This window comes from Phyllobates terribilis, unplaced genomic scaffold (genome assembly GCF_046119375.1).
Source record: "Phyllobates terribilis strain yellow unplaced genomic scaffold, ASM4611937v1 Scaffold_14__1_contigs__length_39327217, whole genome shotgun sequence".
In the NCBI taxonomy this organism is placed as follows: Eukaryota; Metazoa; Chordata; class Amphibia; order Anura; family Dendrobatidae; genus Phyllobates; species Phyllobates terribilis.
This window is the reverse complement of record NW_027362774.1, coordinates 20,260,470-20,274,882: the sequence shown is the minus strand read 5'-3', so window position 1 is coordinate 20,274,882 and position 14,413 is coordinate 20,260,470. Positions and strand designations below refer to the sequence as shown.

The 14,413-nt window shown below is 55.2% G+C and overlaps 1 long non-coding RNA gene across 1 annotated transcript; it reads left to right on the top strand.

Moving 5' to 3' along the window:
* Window positions 1-4,520: 4,520 nt before the first annotated feature.
* LOC141175802 (uncharacterized) lies at window positions 4,521-13,973 on the top strand. The gene is made up of 3 exons (XR_012253062.1): window positions 4,521-4,981; window positions 10,943-11,057; window positions 13,356-13,973. It is a non-coding gene; the product is annotated as an uncharacterized lncRNA (long non-coding RNA).
* The last annotated feature ends 440 nt before the right edge of the window (window positions 13,974-14,413 follow it).

The following is a 14,413-nucleotide window of genomic DNA, read 5'->3' as shown; positions in this document are numbered from 1 at the left end:
TCCCCTGCAGCGCCCCCACAGGAGGAAGGAACCATTACACAGGGCTGAGTGGTGTCTATATTTGGACTCTGCTCTGATGCAGGGGGGTCTGTATTGGGGGCCCCTTCTCTCCTCACTGATGCAGGGAGGTTCTGTATCGGGGACCCCCGCTCTTCTCTCTGATGCGGGGGTTCTGTATTGGGGACCCCTGCTCTCCTCTCTGATTTGGGGGGTCCTGTATTTGAGGACCCCCGCTCTCCTCTCTGATACGGTGGGTACTGTATTGGGGACCCCTTCTCTCCTCCCTGATGCAGGGAGGTTCTGTATTGGGGACCCCCGCTCTCTGCTCTGATGTGGGGGTTCTGTATCGGGGACCCCCGCTCTTCTCTCTGATGGGGGGTTCTGTATTGGGGACCCCCGCTCTCCTCTCTGATTTGGGGGGTCCTGTATTTGAGGACCCCCGCTCTCCTCTCTGATACGGTGGGTACTGTATTGGGGACCCCCGCTCCCTGCTCTGATGCAGGGGGGTTCTGTATTGGGAACCCCCTCTCTCCTCTCTGATGCAGGGGGGTCCTGTATTGGGGACCCCCACTCTCTGCTCTGATGCAGCGGGGTCCTGTAGTGGGGACCCCCGCTCTCCTCTCTGATGTGGGAGGTTCTGTATTGGGGACCCCCGCTCTCTGCTCTGATACGCTGGGTACTGTATTGGGGACCCCCATCTCCCTAATGATGTTCGTGAATCAGCGCTGTGAAGCCGACCCCCCCCCCCCCCCCCGCAGGCGCTGCAGCCGATCTCGTGGTCGCGCTCCTCAGGAAATTGGCAGAACCCGGATTTACCTCTACAGCGAGAGCCGTGAATCTTATCTCCATTCTATTTAATTTTCCAGTAAGTGATTTCCTGGCAGAAGCCGCAGCGTTCATTACTGAGGCCGTAACTCACTGTCTGCAGGACGGGAAGCCGGGGAAATGCATCGTGGGTAGCTCCTACCTCACAGGCTCCTCCCACTTGTGGGGGTCCACTGCCTCCATGGGGGTCTACTGTAGTTTATAATAATTCAGACATATCATGTATCTCTATACAGGGAGCTCCCCCTAGTGGTGGCTGCAGACAGGATCTTATCATGTATCTCTGTATACAGGGAGCTCCCCCTAGTGGTGGCTGAAGACAGGATCTTATCATGTATCTCTGTATACAGGGAGCTCCCCCTAGTGGTGGCTGAAGACAGGATCTTATCATGTATCTCTGTATACAGGGAGCTCCCCCTAGTGGTGGCTGAAGACAGGATCTTATCATGTATCTCTGTATACAGGGAGCTCCCCCTAGTGGTGGCTGCAGACAGGATCTTATCATGTATCTCTGTATACAGGGAGCTCTCCCTAGTTTTGGCTGAAGACAGGATCTTATCATGTATCTCTATACAGGGAGCTCCCCCTAGTGGTGGCTGAAGACAGGATCTTATCATGTATCTCTGTATACAGGGAGCTCCCCCTAGTTTTGGCTGAAGACAGGATCTTATCATGTATCTCTATACAGGGAGCTCCCCCTAGTGGTGGCTGCAGACAGGATCTTATCATGTATCTCTGTATACAGGGAGCTCCCCCTAGTGGTGGATGCAGACAGGATCTTATCATGTATCTCTGTATACAGGGAGCTCCCCCTAGTGGTGGCTGCAGACAGAATCTTATCCTGTATCTCTGTATACAGGGAGCTCCCCCTAGTGGTGGCTACAGACAGGATCTGATCATGTATCTCTGTATACAGGGAGCTCCCCCTAGTGGTGGCTGCAGACAAAATCTTATCATGTATCTCTGTATACAGGGAGCTCCCCCTAGTGGTGGCTGCAGACAGGATCTTATCATGTATCTCTGTATACAGGGAGCTCTCCCTAGTGGTGGCTGAAGACAGGATCTTATCATGTATCTCTGTATACAGGGAGCTCCCCCTAGTGGTGGCTGAAGACAGGATCTTATCATGTATCTCTATACAGGGAGCTCCCCCTAGTGGTGGCTGCAGACAGGCTCTTATCATGTATCTCTGTATACAGGGAGCTCCCCCTAGTGGTGGATGCAGACAGGATCTTATCATGTATCTCTGTATACAGGGAGCTCCCCCTAGTGGTGACTGCAGACAGAATCTTATCATGTATCTCTGTATACAGGGAGCTCCCCCTAGTGGAGGCTGCAGACAGAATCTTATCATGTATCTCTGTATACAGGGAGCTCCCCCTAGTGGTGGCTGCAGACAGGATCTTATCATGTCTCTCTATATACAGGGAGCTCCCCCTAGTGGTGGCTGCAGACAGAATCTTATCATGTATCTCTGCATACAGGGAGCTCCCCCTAGTGGTGGCTGCAGACAGAATCTTATCATGTATCTCTGCATACAGGGAGCTCCCCCTAGTGGTGGCTGCAGACAGAATCTTATCATGTATCTCTGCATACAGGGAGCTCCCCCTAGTGGTGGCTGCAGACAGAATCTTATTATGTATCTCTGTATACAGGGAGCTCCTCCTAGTGGTGGCAGCAGACAGAATCTTATCATGTATCTCTGTATACAGGGAGCTCCCCCCAGTGGTGGCTGCAGACAGAATCTTATTATGTATCTCTGTATACAGGGAGCTCCCCCTAGTGGTGGCTGCAGACAGAATCTTATCCTGTATCTCTGTATACAGGGAGCTCCCCCTAGTGGTGGCTGCAGACAGAATCTTATCCTGTATCTCTGTATACAGGGAGCTCCCCCTAGTGGTGGCTACAGACAGGATCTGATCATGTATCTCTGTATACAGGGAGCTCCCCCTAGTGGTGGCTGCAGACAGAATCTTATCATGTATCTCTGTATACAGGGAGCTCCCCCTAGTGGTGGCTACAGACAGGATCTGATCATGTATCTCTGTATACAGGGAGCTCCACCTAGTGGTGGCTGCAGACAGAATCTTATCATGTATCTCTGTATACAGGGAGCTCCCCCTAGTGGTGGCTGCAGATAGAATCTTATCATGTATCTCTGTATACAGGGAGCTCCTCCTAGTGGTGACTGCAGACAGTATCTTATCATGTATCTCTGTATACAGGGAGCTCCCCCTAGTGGTGGCTGCAGACAAAATCTTATCATGTATCTCTGTATACAGGGAGCTCCCTCTAGTGGTGGCTGCAGACAGAATCTTATCATGTATCTCTGTATACAGCGAGCTCCTCCTAGTGGTGGCTGCAGACAGAATCTTATCATGTATCTCTGTATACAGGGAGCTCCTCCTAGTGGTGGCTGCAGACAGATGCTTATCATGTATCTCTGTATACAGGGAGCTCCCCCTAGTGGTGGCTGCAGACAGAATCTTATCATGTATCTCTGTATACAGGGAGCTCCCCCTAGTGGTGGCTGCAGACAGGATCTTATCATGTATCTCTGTATACAGGGAGCTCCCCCTAGTGGTGGCTGCAGACAGAATCTTATCATGTATCTCTGTATACAGGGAGCTCCCCCTAGTGGTGGCTGCAGACAGGATCTTATCATGTATCTCTGTATACAGGGAGCTCCCCCTAGTGGTGGCAGCAGACAGGATCTTATCCTGTATCTCTGTATACAGGGAGCTCACCCTAGTGGTGGCTGCAGACAGGAGGATCTATATAGGGTGAACACTATATATTCTTGTCTCCTTACTCCCGGTTATATGGATGGTTGTATCTGGACCCGTGACTTTTCCTTTGCTGTTACAGACGATGTGAAGCAGTATAACCCCCAGAATGTAGAGGATGATGGGGATGATCTCGTCCCCTTTGTGTTGTTGTCCTGTATGTGGAGGCTTTTCTTCTGAAGGTTGCGTTATCTGACATGGTTGTACAATCTCGCCCTCTGAGACCTTCAGAGCTGTTAAATTTTAACTAAATATTTTGTTCCCTTTTGCTGGTGTCGGGGGTTGTGCCGGAGAGAAGCGGCGGCGAGCTCTCGGAGGGGGCGCCGCTCGTCACTGATCTTCCCGCATTATCACTGTAGATTCTGTGATTTTACCGACATGTAGGAATCTGCAGCCGAGACGCTCGGAGCATGGTGTATCAATTGCAAAAAGAACTTCGGCACTCCATACATGAAAATATAAGAAATATTGTATCTGGACTAATGTCACTTTGAAAAATGAAGGTTTTTTGCGCATAATTTGGCCAATTTATGTGTGCCCATCAACCATGACAAGGTCACCTTCGTATGATGGGAAACTACGCTACACTACCACTGGATATGCCACTCTTGGGCTGTAAGCCTGTATGGACAATATGTCTCTGCTTGGGCTTTTAACCTACAATGTTTGGGCTGGTAGAGCTAGTTAAAACCACCTGTGACTGAATGGGAGGGACACATGGTCAGAAAAAAGGCTGTCAAACTTCTAAAAAAATGAAGGTTTTTTGCGCATAATTTGGCCAATTTTAAATTGGCCAAATTATGCGCAAAAAACCTTCATTTTTCAAAGTGACATTAGTCCAGATACAATATTTCTTATATTTTCATGTATGGAGTGCCGAAGTTCTTTTTGCAATTGAGATTACTTTTTTCTTCAGAGCACCCGAATAGACCAGTGAGCGACCCCTCTCTTTTTTCTACGGAGCATGGTGTAGACCTGGTGCAGTTGTAACAAAACCTCAGCTGTGTCAGCGGGGGTCCGGGCTTCCCGTGCCCTACGTCATGTGGATTGGGGGTGACGGCCATCCTGGGTCGGTGTGTCTGGCGTGCTGACAGGTGGAGTGGTGTTTAGTGCCGCACAGCCACCGCCTGGTCTACGCCCCATTAATGCCGCTCTCCGGTGCCAAGTCTCCTGTAATGCGGCGAGTGAGTAATGAGCGGACGGGTCCAGGAGCCGAGTAATGGGATTACTGCAGCGAAGGAGAGCGGTGTCCTGCAGGAGCCGCTGCTGATTGGTCGGAGGAGGTCGCCCCGCTGTGCGCTCAGAGGACTAAAGCTCCGCTGCCAGGTGAGGTCCGACAGACGGGGAGGACCCGCCGTCCACAGCCACAGGTGAGCGCCCCCCGGAGGGACCCCACTGGCTGCTGAGCCGTGTATCTAATCCTATCCTGTGTGATACTGTCTGCTGAGCCGTGTATCTAATCCTATCCTGTGTGATACTGTCTGCTGAGCCGTGTATCTAATCCTATCCTGTGTGATACTGTCTGCTGAGCCGTGTATCTAATCCTCTCCTGTGTGATACTGTCTGCTGAGCCGTGTATCTAATCCTCTCCTGTGTGATACTGTCTGCTGAGCAGTGTATCTAATCCTCTCCTGTATGATACTGTCTGCTGAGCCGTGTATCTAATCCTATCCTGTGTGATACTGTCTGCTGAGCCGTGTATCTAATCCTATCCTGTGTGATACTGTCTGCTGAGCCGTGTATCTAATCCTATCCTGTGTGATACTGTCTGCTGAGCCGTGTATCTAATCCTATCCTGTGTGATACTGTCTGCTGAGCCGTGTATCTAATCCTATCCAGTGTGATACTGTCTGCTGAGCCATGTATCTAATCCGCTCCTGTGTGATACTGTCTACTGAACCGTGTATCTAATCCTATCCTGTGTGATACTGTCTGCTGAGCCGTGTATCTAATCCTATCCTGTGTGATACCGACTGCTTAGCCGTGTATCTAATCCTATCCTGTGTGATACTGTCTGCTGAGCCGTGTATCTAATCTCCAGTGTGATACTGTCTGCTGAGCCGTGTATCTAATCCAGTCCTGTGTGATACTGACTGCTGAGCCGTGTATCTAATCCTATCCTGTGTGATACTGACTGCTGAGCCGTGTATCTAATCCTATCCTGTGTGATACTGTCTGCTGAGCCGTGTATCTAATCCTATCCTGTGTGATACTGTCTGCTGAGCCGTGTATCTAATCCTATCCTGTGTGATACTGTCTGCTGAGCCATGTATCTAATCCTCTCCTGTGTGATACTGTCTGCTGAGCCGTGTATCTAATCCTCTCCTGTGTGATACTGTCTTCTGAGTCTGTATCTAATCCTATCCTGTGTGATACTGTCTGCTGAGCCTGTATCTAATCCTATCCTGTGTGATACTGTCTGCTGAGCCGTGTATCTAATCCTATCCTGTGTGATACTGTCTGCTGAGCCGTGTATCTAATCCTCTCCTGTGTGATACTGTCTGCTGAGCCGTGTATCTAATCCTATCCTGTGTGATACTGACTGCTGAGCCGTGTATCTAATCCTATCCTGTGTGATACTGTCTGCTGAGTCTGTATCTAATCCTATCCTGTGTGATACTGTCTGCTGAGCCATGTATCTAATCCTCTCCTGTGTGATACTGTCTGCTGAGCCGTGTATCTAATCCTCTCCTGTGTGATACTGTCTTCTGAGTCTGTATCTAATCCTATCCTGTGTGATACTGTCTGCTGAGCCTGTATCTAATCCTATCCTGTGTGATACTGTCTGCTGAGCCGTGTATCTAATCCTATCCTGTGTGATACTGTCTGCTGAGCCGTGTATCTAATCCTCTCCTGTGTGATACTGTCTGCTGAGCCGTGTATCTAATCCTATCCTGTGTGATACTGTCTGCTGAGCCGTGTATCTAATCCTATCATGTGTGATACTGTCTGCTGAGCTGTGTATCTAATCCTCTCCTGTGTGATACTGTCTGCTGAGCCGTGTATCTAATCCTATCCTGTGTGATACTGTCTGCTGAGCCATGTATCTAATCCTATCCTGTGTGATACTGTCTGCTGAGCCATGTATCTAATCCTCTCCTGTGTGATACTGTCTGCTGAGCCATGTATCTAATCCTCTCCTGTGTGATACTGTCTGCTGAGCCGTGTATCTAATCCTATCCTGTGTGATACTGTCTGCTGAGCTGTGTATCTAATCCTCTCCTGTGTGATACTGTCTGCTGAGCCGTGTATCTAATCCTATCCTGTGTGATACTGTCTGCTGACCCGTGTATCTAATCCTCTCCTGTGTGATACTGTCTGCTGAGCCGTGTATCTAATCCTCTCCTGTGTGATACTGTCTGCTGAGCCGTGTATCTAATCCTATCCTGTGTGATACTGTCTGCTGAGCCGTGTATCTAATCCTATCCTGTGTGATGCTGTCTGCTGAGCCGTGTATCTAATCCTCTCCTGTGTGATGCTGTCTGCTGAGCCGTGTATCCAATCCTATCCTGTGTGATGCTGTCTGCTGAGCCGTGTATCTAATCCTCTCCTGTGTGATACTGTCTGCTGAGCCGTGTATCTAATCCTCTCCTGTGTGATACTGTCTGCTGAGCCGTGTATCTAATCCTCTCCTGTGTGATACTGTCTGCTGAGCCGTGTATCTAATCCTCTCCTGTGTGATACTGTCTGCTGAGCCGTGTATCTAATCCTATCCTGTGTGATACTGTCTGCTGAGCCATGTATCTAATCCTCTCCTGTGTGATACTGTCTGCTGAGCCGTGTATCTAATCCTATCATGTGTGATACTGTCTGCTGAGCTGTGTATCTAATCCTCTCCTGTGTGATACTGTCTGCTGAGTCGTGTATCTAATCCTCTCCTGTGTGATACTGTCTGCTGAGCCGTGTATCTAATCCTCTCCTGTGTGATACTGTCTGCTGAGCCGTGTATCTAATCCTATTGAGCGCTCGCCCGTGTTTTTCCCCGTCGCGCTCTCGCCCGTGTTTTTCCCCGTCGCTCTCTCGCCCGTGTTTTTCCCCGTCGCGCTCTCGCCCGTGTTTTTCCCCGTCGCGCTCTCGCCCGTGTTTTTCCCCGTCGCGCTCTCGCCCGTGTTTTTCCCCGTCGCTCTCTCGCCCGTGTTTTTCCCCGTCGCGCTCTCGCCCGTGTTTTTCCCCGTCGCGCTCTCGCCCGTGTTTTTCCCCGTCGCGCTCTCGCCCGTGTTTTTCCCCGTCGCGCTCTCGCCCGTGTTTTTCCCCGTCGCGCTCTCGCCCGTGTTTTTCCCCGTCGCGCTCTCGCCCGTGTTTTTCCCCGTCGCGCTCTCGCCCGTGTTTTTCCCCGTCGCGCTCTCGCCCGTGTTTTTCCCCGTCGCGCTCTCGCCCGTGTTTTTCCCCGTCGCGCTCTCGCCCGTGTTTTTCCCCGTCGCGCTCTCGCCCGTGTTTTTCCCCGTCGCGCTCTCGCCCGTGTTTTTCCCCGTCGCGCTCTCGCCCGTGTTTTTCCCCGTCGCGCTCTCGCCCGTGTTTTTCCCCGTCGCGCTCTCGCCCGTGTTTTTCCCCGTCGCGCTCTCGCCCGTGTTTTTCCCCGTCGCGCTCTCGCCCGTGTTTTTCCCCGTCGCGCTCTCGCCCGTGTTTTTCCCCGTCGCGCTCTCGCCCGTGTTTTTCCCCGTCGCGCTCTCGCCCGTGTTTTTCCCCGTCGCGCTCTCGCCCGTGTTTTTCCCCGTCGCGCTCTCGCCCGTGTTTTTCCCCGTCGCGCTCTCGCCCGTGTTTTTCCCCGTCGCGCTCTCGCCCGTGTTTTTCCCCGTCGCGCTCTCGCCCGTGTTTTTCCCCGTCGCGCTCTCGCCCGTGTTTTTCCCCGTCGCGCTCTCGCCCGTGTTTTTCCCCGTCGCGCTCTCGCCCGTGTTTTTCCCCGTCGCGCTCTCGCCCGTGTTTTTCCCCGTCGCGCTCTCGCCCGTGTTTTTCCCCGTCGCGCTCTCGCCCGTGTTTTTCCCCGTCGCGCTCTCGCCCGTGTTTTTCCCCGTCGCGCTCTCGCCCGTGTTTTTCCCCGTCGCGCTCTCGCCCGTGTTTTTCCCCGTCGCGCTCTCGCCCGTGTTTTTCCCCGTCGCGCTCTCGCCCGTGTTTTTCCCCGTCGCGCTCTCGCCCGTGTTTTTCCCCGTCGCGCTCTCGCCCGTGTTTTTCCCCGTCGCGCTCTCGCCCGTGTTTTTCCCCGTCGCGCTCTCGCCCGTGTTTTTCCCCGTCGCGCTCTCGCCCGTGTTTTTCCCCGTCGCGCTCTCGCCCGTGTTTTTCCCCGTCGCGCTCTCGCCCGTGTTTTTCCCCGTCGCGCTCTCGCCCGTGTTTTTCCCCGTCGCGCTCTCGCCCGTGTTTCCCCCCCCCCGCGCTCTCGCCCGTGTTTTTCCCCCCCCCCGCGCTCTCGCCCGTGTTTTTCCCCCCGCGCTCTCGCCCGTGTTTTTCCCCCCCCGCGCTCTCGCCCGTGTTTTTCCCCCCCCGCGCTCTCGCCCGTGTTTTCCCCCCCCCGCGCTCTCGCCCGTGTTTCCCCCCCCCCCCCGCGCTCTCGCCCGTGTTTTTCCCCCCCCCGCGCTCTCGCCCGTGTTTCCCCCCCCCCCCGCGCTCTCGCCCGTGTTTTTCCCCCCCCCGCGCTCTCGCCCGTGTTTTTCCCCCCGTCGCGCTCTCGCCCGTGTTTTTCCCCCCGTCGCGCTCTCGCCCGTGTTTTTCCCCCCGTCGCGCTCTCGCCCGTGTTTTTCCCCCCGTCGCGCTCTCGCCCGTGTTTTTCCCCCCGTCGCGCTCTCGCCCGTGTTTTTCCCCCCGTCGCGCTCTCGCCCGTGTTTTTCCCCCCGTCGCGCTCTCGCCCGTGTTTTTCCCCCCGTCGCGCTCTCGCCCGTGTTTTTCCTCCCCCCGCGCTCTCGTCCGTGTTTTTCCCCCCCCGCGCTCTCGCCCGTGTTTTTCCCCCCCCGCGCTCTCGCCCGTGTTTTTCCCCCCCCGCGCTCTCGCCCGTGTTTTTCCCCCCCCCGCGCTCTCGCCCGTGTTTTCCCCCCCCGCGCTCTCGCCCGTGTTTTTCCCCCCCGTGCTCTCGCCCTCTGTGCTCTCGCCCGTGTTTTTCCCCCCCGTGCTCTCGCCCTCTGTGCTCTCGCCCGTGTTTTTCCCCCCCGTGCTCTCGCCCTCTGTGCTCTCGCCCGTGTTTTTCCCCCCCGTGCTCTCGCCCTCTGTGCTCTCGCCCGTGTTTTTCCCCCCCGTGCTCTCGCCCGTGTTTTTCCCCCCGTCGCGCTCTCGCCCGTGTTTTTCCCCCCGTCGCGCTCTCGCCCGTGTTTTTCCTCCCGTCGCGCTCTCGCCCGTGTTTTTCCTCCCGTCGCGCTCTCGCCCGTGTTTTTCCCCCCCCGCGCTCTCGCCCGTGTTTTTCCCCCCCCCGCGCTCTCGCCCGTGTTTTTCCCCCCCGCGCTCTCGCCCGTGTTTTTCCCCCCCCGCGCTCTCGCCCGTGTTTTTCCCCCCCGCGCTCTCGCCCGTGTTTTTCCCCCCCCGCGCTCTCGCCCGTGTTTTTCCCCCCCCGCGCTCTCGCCCGTGTTTTTCCCCCCCCGCGCTCTCGCCCGTGTTTTTCCCCCCCCGCGCTCTCGCCCGTGTTTTTCCCCCCCCGCGCTCTCGCCCGTGTTTTTCCCCCCCGCGCTCTCGCCCGTGTTTTTCCCCCCCGCGCTCTCGCCCGTGTTTTTCCCCCCCGTGCTCTCGCCATCTGTGCTCTCGCCCGTGTTTTTCCCCCCCGTGCTCTCGCCCTCTGTATTCTCGCCCGTGTTTTTCCCCCCCGTGCTCTCGCCCTCTGTACTCTCGCCCGTGTTTTTCCCCCCCGTGCTCTCGCCCTCTGTACTCTCGCCCGTGTTTTTCCCCCCCGTGCTCTCGCCCTCTGTGCTCTCGCCCGTGTTTTTCCCCCCCGTGCTCTCGCCCTCTGTGCTCTCGCCCGTGTTTATCCCCCCCGTGCTCTCGCCCTCTGTACTCTCGCCCGTGTTTTTCCCCCCCGTGCTCTCGCCCTCTGTACTCTCGCCCGTGTTTTTCCCCCCCGTGCTCTCGCCCTCTGTACTCTCGCCCGTGTTTGTCCCCCCGTGCTCTCGCCCTCTGTACTCTCGCCCGTGTTTGTCCCCCCCGTGCTCTCGCCCTCTGTATTCTCGCCCGTGTTTTTCCCGTCTGCTCATTCGGTGAGCAGTCAGTAAGTGATGAGCACGGAGGCGCGGTGGCAGGATGCGGGCGGTGTGCTGCAGGAAGGCGCAGCGCTGGCTGATCTGTGCGGCGGAGGCGAGACGTAGCGAGCGCTCTGAGGTTTCCCGGCTGTAACGTTTTGTGGTTTTGTTACTTTGTATCAGTGTCGCCCGGCTCCGCATTCAGTTCAGCGTCAGGTGTCGGCAGCCGCTCGCTGCGCCTCTCCGCGCCGCTGAGGACAGGATGACACCATGGGCCTCCACCTCTCCTGCCTGAAAGGTAAGAAATGCCGCAGCTCGTACCGCGGCCGGCACCGATCCACAGACGCCAGGATCCACGCCGACACCCGCAATACTGTGCTGTCAATGGAGGAGACTCAGCAGCACAGAGGATTTAAGGGGTAGATAGTGAGATCTCTCCAACCTATCGAGGTTAGGGGCAGCGCTGCGTGTAAGGAAGAGTATGGCCACAAGTGAGCGCTAATGGTGGAAGGCGCAGGCTTCCCAGCAGCACAGAGTATTTCAGGTCTTGTGGAAGGCGCAGGCTCCCCAGCAGCGCAGAGTATTTCAGGTCTTGTGGAAGGCGCAGGCTCCCCAACAGCACAGAGTATTTCAGGTCTTGTGGTAGGCGCAGGCTCCCCAGCAGCGCAGAGTATTTCAGGTCTTGTGGAAGGCGCAGGCTCCCCAACAGCACAGAGTATTTCAGGTCTTGTGGTAGGCGCAGGCTCCCCAGCAGCGCAGAGTATTTCAGGTCTTGTGGAAGGCGCAGGCTCCCCAGCAGCGCAGAGTATTTCAGGTCTTGTGGAAGGCGCAGGCTCCCCAACAGCACAGAGTATTTCAGGTCTTGTGGAAGGCGCAGGCTCCCCAGCAGCGCAGAGTATTTCAGGTCTTGTGGTAGGCGCAGGCTCCCCAGCAGCGCAGAGTATTTCAGGTCTTGTGGAAGGCGCAGGCTCCCCAGCAGCGCAGAGTATTTCAGGTCTTGTGGAAGGCGCAGGCTCCCCAACAGCACAGAGTATTTCAGGTCTTGTGGTAGGCGCAGGCTTCCAAGCAGCACAGAGTATTTCAGGTCTTGTGGGAGGTCGTGGACTGAGTGTCACATAGTGGAAGGCGCAGGCTTCCAAGCAGCACAGAGTATTTCAGGTCTTGTGGGAGGTCGCAGACTGAGTGTTACATAGGCGCAGGCTCCCCAGCAGCACAGAGTATTTCAGGTCTTGTGGGAGGTCGTGGACTGAGTGTCACATAGTGGAAGGCGCAGGCTCCCCAGCAGCGCAGAGTATTTCAGGTCTTGTGGAAGGCGCAGGCTCCCCAACAGCACAGAGTATTTCAGGTCTTGTGGTAGGCGCAGGCTCCCCAGCAGCGCAGAGTATTTCAGGTCTTGTGGAAGGCGCAGGCTCCCCAACAGCACAGAGTATTTCAGGTCTTGTGGTAGGCGCAGGCTTCCAAGCAGCACAGAGTATTTCAGGTCTTGTGGGAGGTCGCAGACTGAGTGTTACATAGGCGCAGGCTCCCCAGCAGCACAGAGTATTTCAGGTCTTGTGGTAGGCGCAGGCTCCCCAGCAGCACAGAGTATTTCAGGTCTTGTGGGAGGTCGTGGACTGAGTGTCACATAGTGGAAGGCGCAGGCTCCCCAGCAGCACAGAGTATTTCAGGTCTTGTGGGAGGTCACAGACTGAGTGTTACATAGTGGAAGGCGTAGTCTTCCCAGCAGCACAGAGTATTTCAGATCTTGTGGTAGGCGGAGGCTTCCCAGCAGCACAGAGTATTTCAGGTCTTGTGGGAGGTCACAGACTGAGTGTTACATAGTGGAAGGCGTAGTCTTCCCAGCAGCACAGAGTATTTCAGATCTTGTGGTAGGCGGAGGCTTCCCAGCAGCACAGAGTATTTCAGATCTTGTGGTAGGCGGAGGCTTCCCAGCAGCACAGAGTATTTCAGATCTTGTGGTAGGCGGAGGCTTCCCAGCAGCACAGAGTATTTCAGATCTTGTGGTAGGCGGAGGCTTCCCAGCAGCACAGAGTATTTCAGGTCTTCTGGGAGGTCACAGACTGAGTGTTACATAGTGGAAGGCGCAGGCTTCCCAGCAGCACAGAGTATTTCAGGTCTTGTGGGAGGTCGCAGACTGAGTGTTACATAGGCGCAGGCTCCCCAGCAGCACAGAGTATTTCAGGAGAGGAGCGTGCTGATCTTGGGGGGAGACGTCTCGCTTCTCTCCGGTGCTTTCCTCTCTTTCCATGCGGCTTCCTGTGTGGGTGTCGGCCCCGCTCTGCGCTGTATACACAGTATATAATATATACAGCTCCGCAGACTGGATTTCCCCGGCCAGATGTTTTCTCGCCTTTCTCAGTCTTTGCTTCTTGTCCTTTTTGCTTTTCATCCACTGGCAGAAAACCTGTGTGCCCCATATACATCTCACAGCTGAAGGTTTGTTACAGTTGCATCCAGAGCACTCCAGACTGATACATTGTAGCAGACACTGCCTGTGTAGTCTGGACACATTGTAACAAAGCGCCAGCAGTGAGACGGCATTGAGTGAATAGCTCGGTGACACCGGATTACTCTGCGGTATTTGTTGTGTCCTCAGGGCTGCAGATCTGTTACTCCAGAGACGAAGCTTCTAGAAGGTTCCCCAGCGGACACCTGACCGTCCCCGACATCATCATCACCCCCCCGACCCCGACCGGGACCCTGAATACAAAAACCGCTGTCCAGCAGGGCCGCCCGGCCTCCCCCGCCAAGAGCCGCCGCTGAGGAGGAAGCGACGGCACGGAAGTCCCCCGGCTGCAGGTGGCACACGGGGTGGCAACCTCCGGACCCCCGAACTCATCTATATATTATGGGGTCTCCCCCGAGCGCATGATCCGGCCGTGCACCCGTCACTAGCCCCGATGGGACCGCCGGCTGCGCAGCCGCCAGAGGACGTTCATCTCCCGGAGGGTCCAGGCAGAAGCCTGAGGCTGCACTACTGAGACGTGGCTCCGGATCACCATCAATGTCCCACGTATCCACCGGACCCGCCACGGCCCCGCAGCACGGGGTGACAATGGCCCCCGCTGACCGCATGAGGGGGATATAAGGGGTCATCCTGTAATACAGACACTAAGCCCGGCCCCATGATGCCGGATATACGCTGCGCCTTTATATTGCCTGCGCTTTTTTTTGTGTGTCTGAATAAATCTGCATTGAAGAGCTTGTTCACACACGGAGGTTTTGAGACTTTTTTTTTTGTTCGGAAGAAAATGGAGCGTTTTATAGTAACAGCAAAATGAACGAGATCCCGAGCGTCGCACTCATAGGTCGACCTTCAACCTTATAACTATGAAACGAAGTCCAAAGAGTTCAGTCTGTAGCCCGATGTGCCCATCCAGAGAGGGCAACAACCCCACCGGGCCGACACTAATGGCTCCACATTAAGGGAACAATTCCTTCCTGTCTCCATACAGCGATCAGGCACATGAATCCATGGTCTCACTGCTCTTACAGTAAAGAATCCATGGTCTCACTGCTCTTACAGTAAAGAATCCATGGTCTCACTGCTCTTACAGTAAAGAATCCATGGTCTCACTGCTCTTACAGTAAAGAATCCATGGTCTCACTGCTCTTACAGTAAAGAATCCATGGTCTCACTGCTCTTACAGTAAA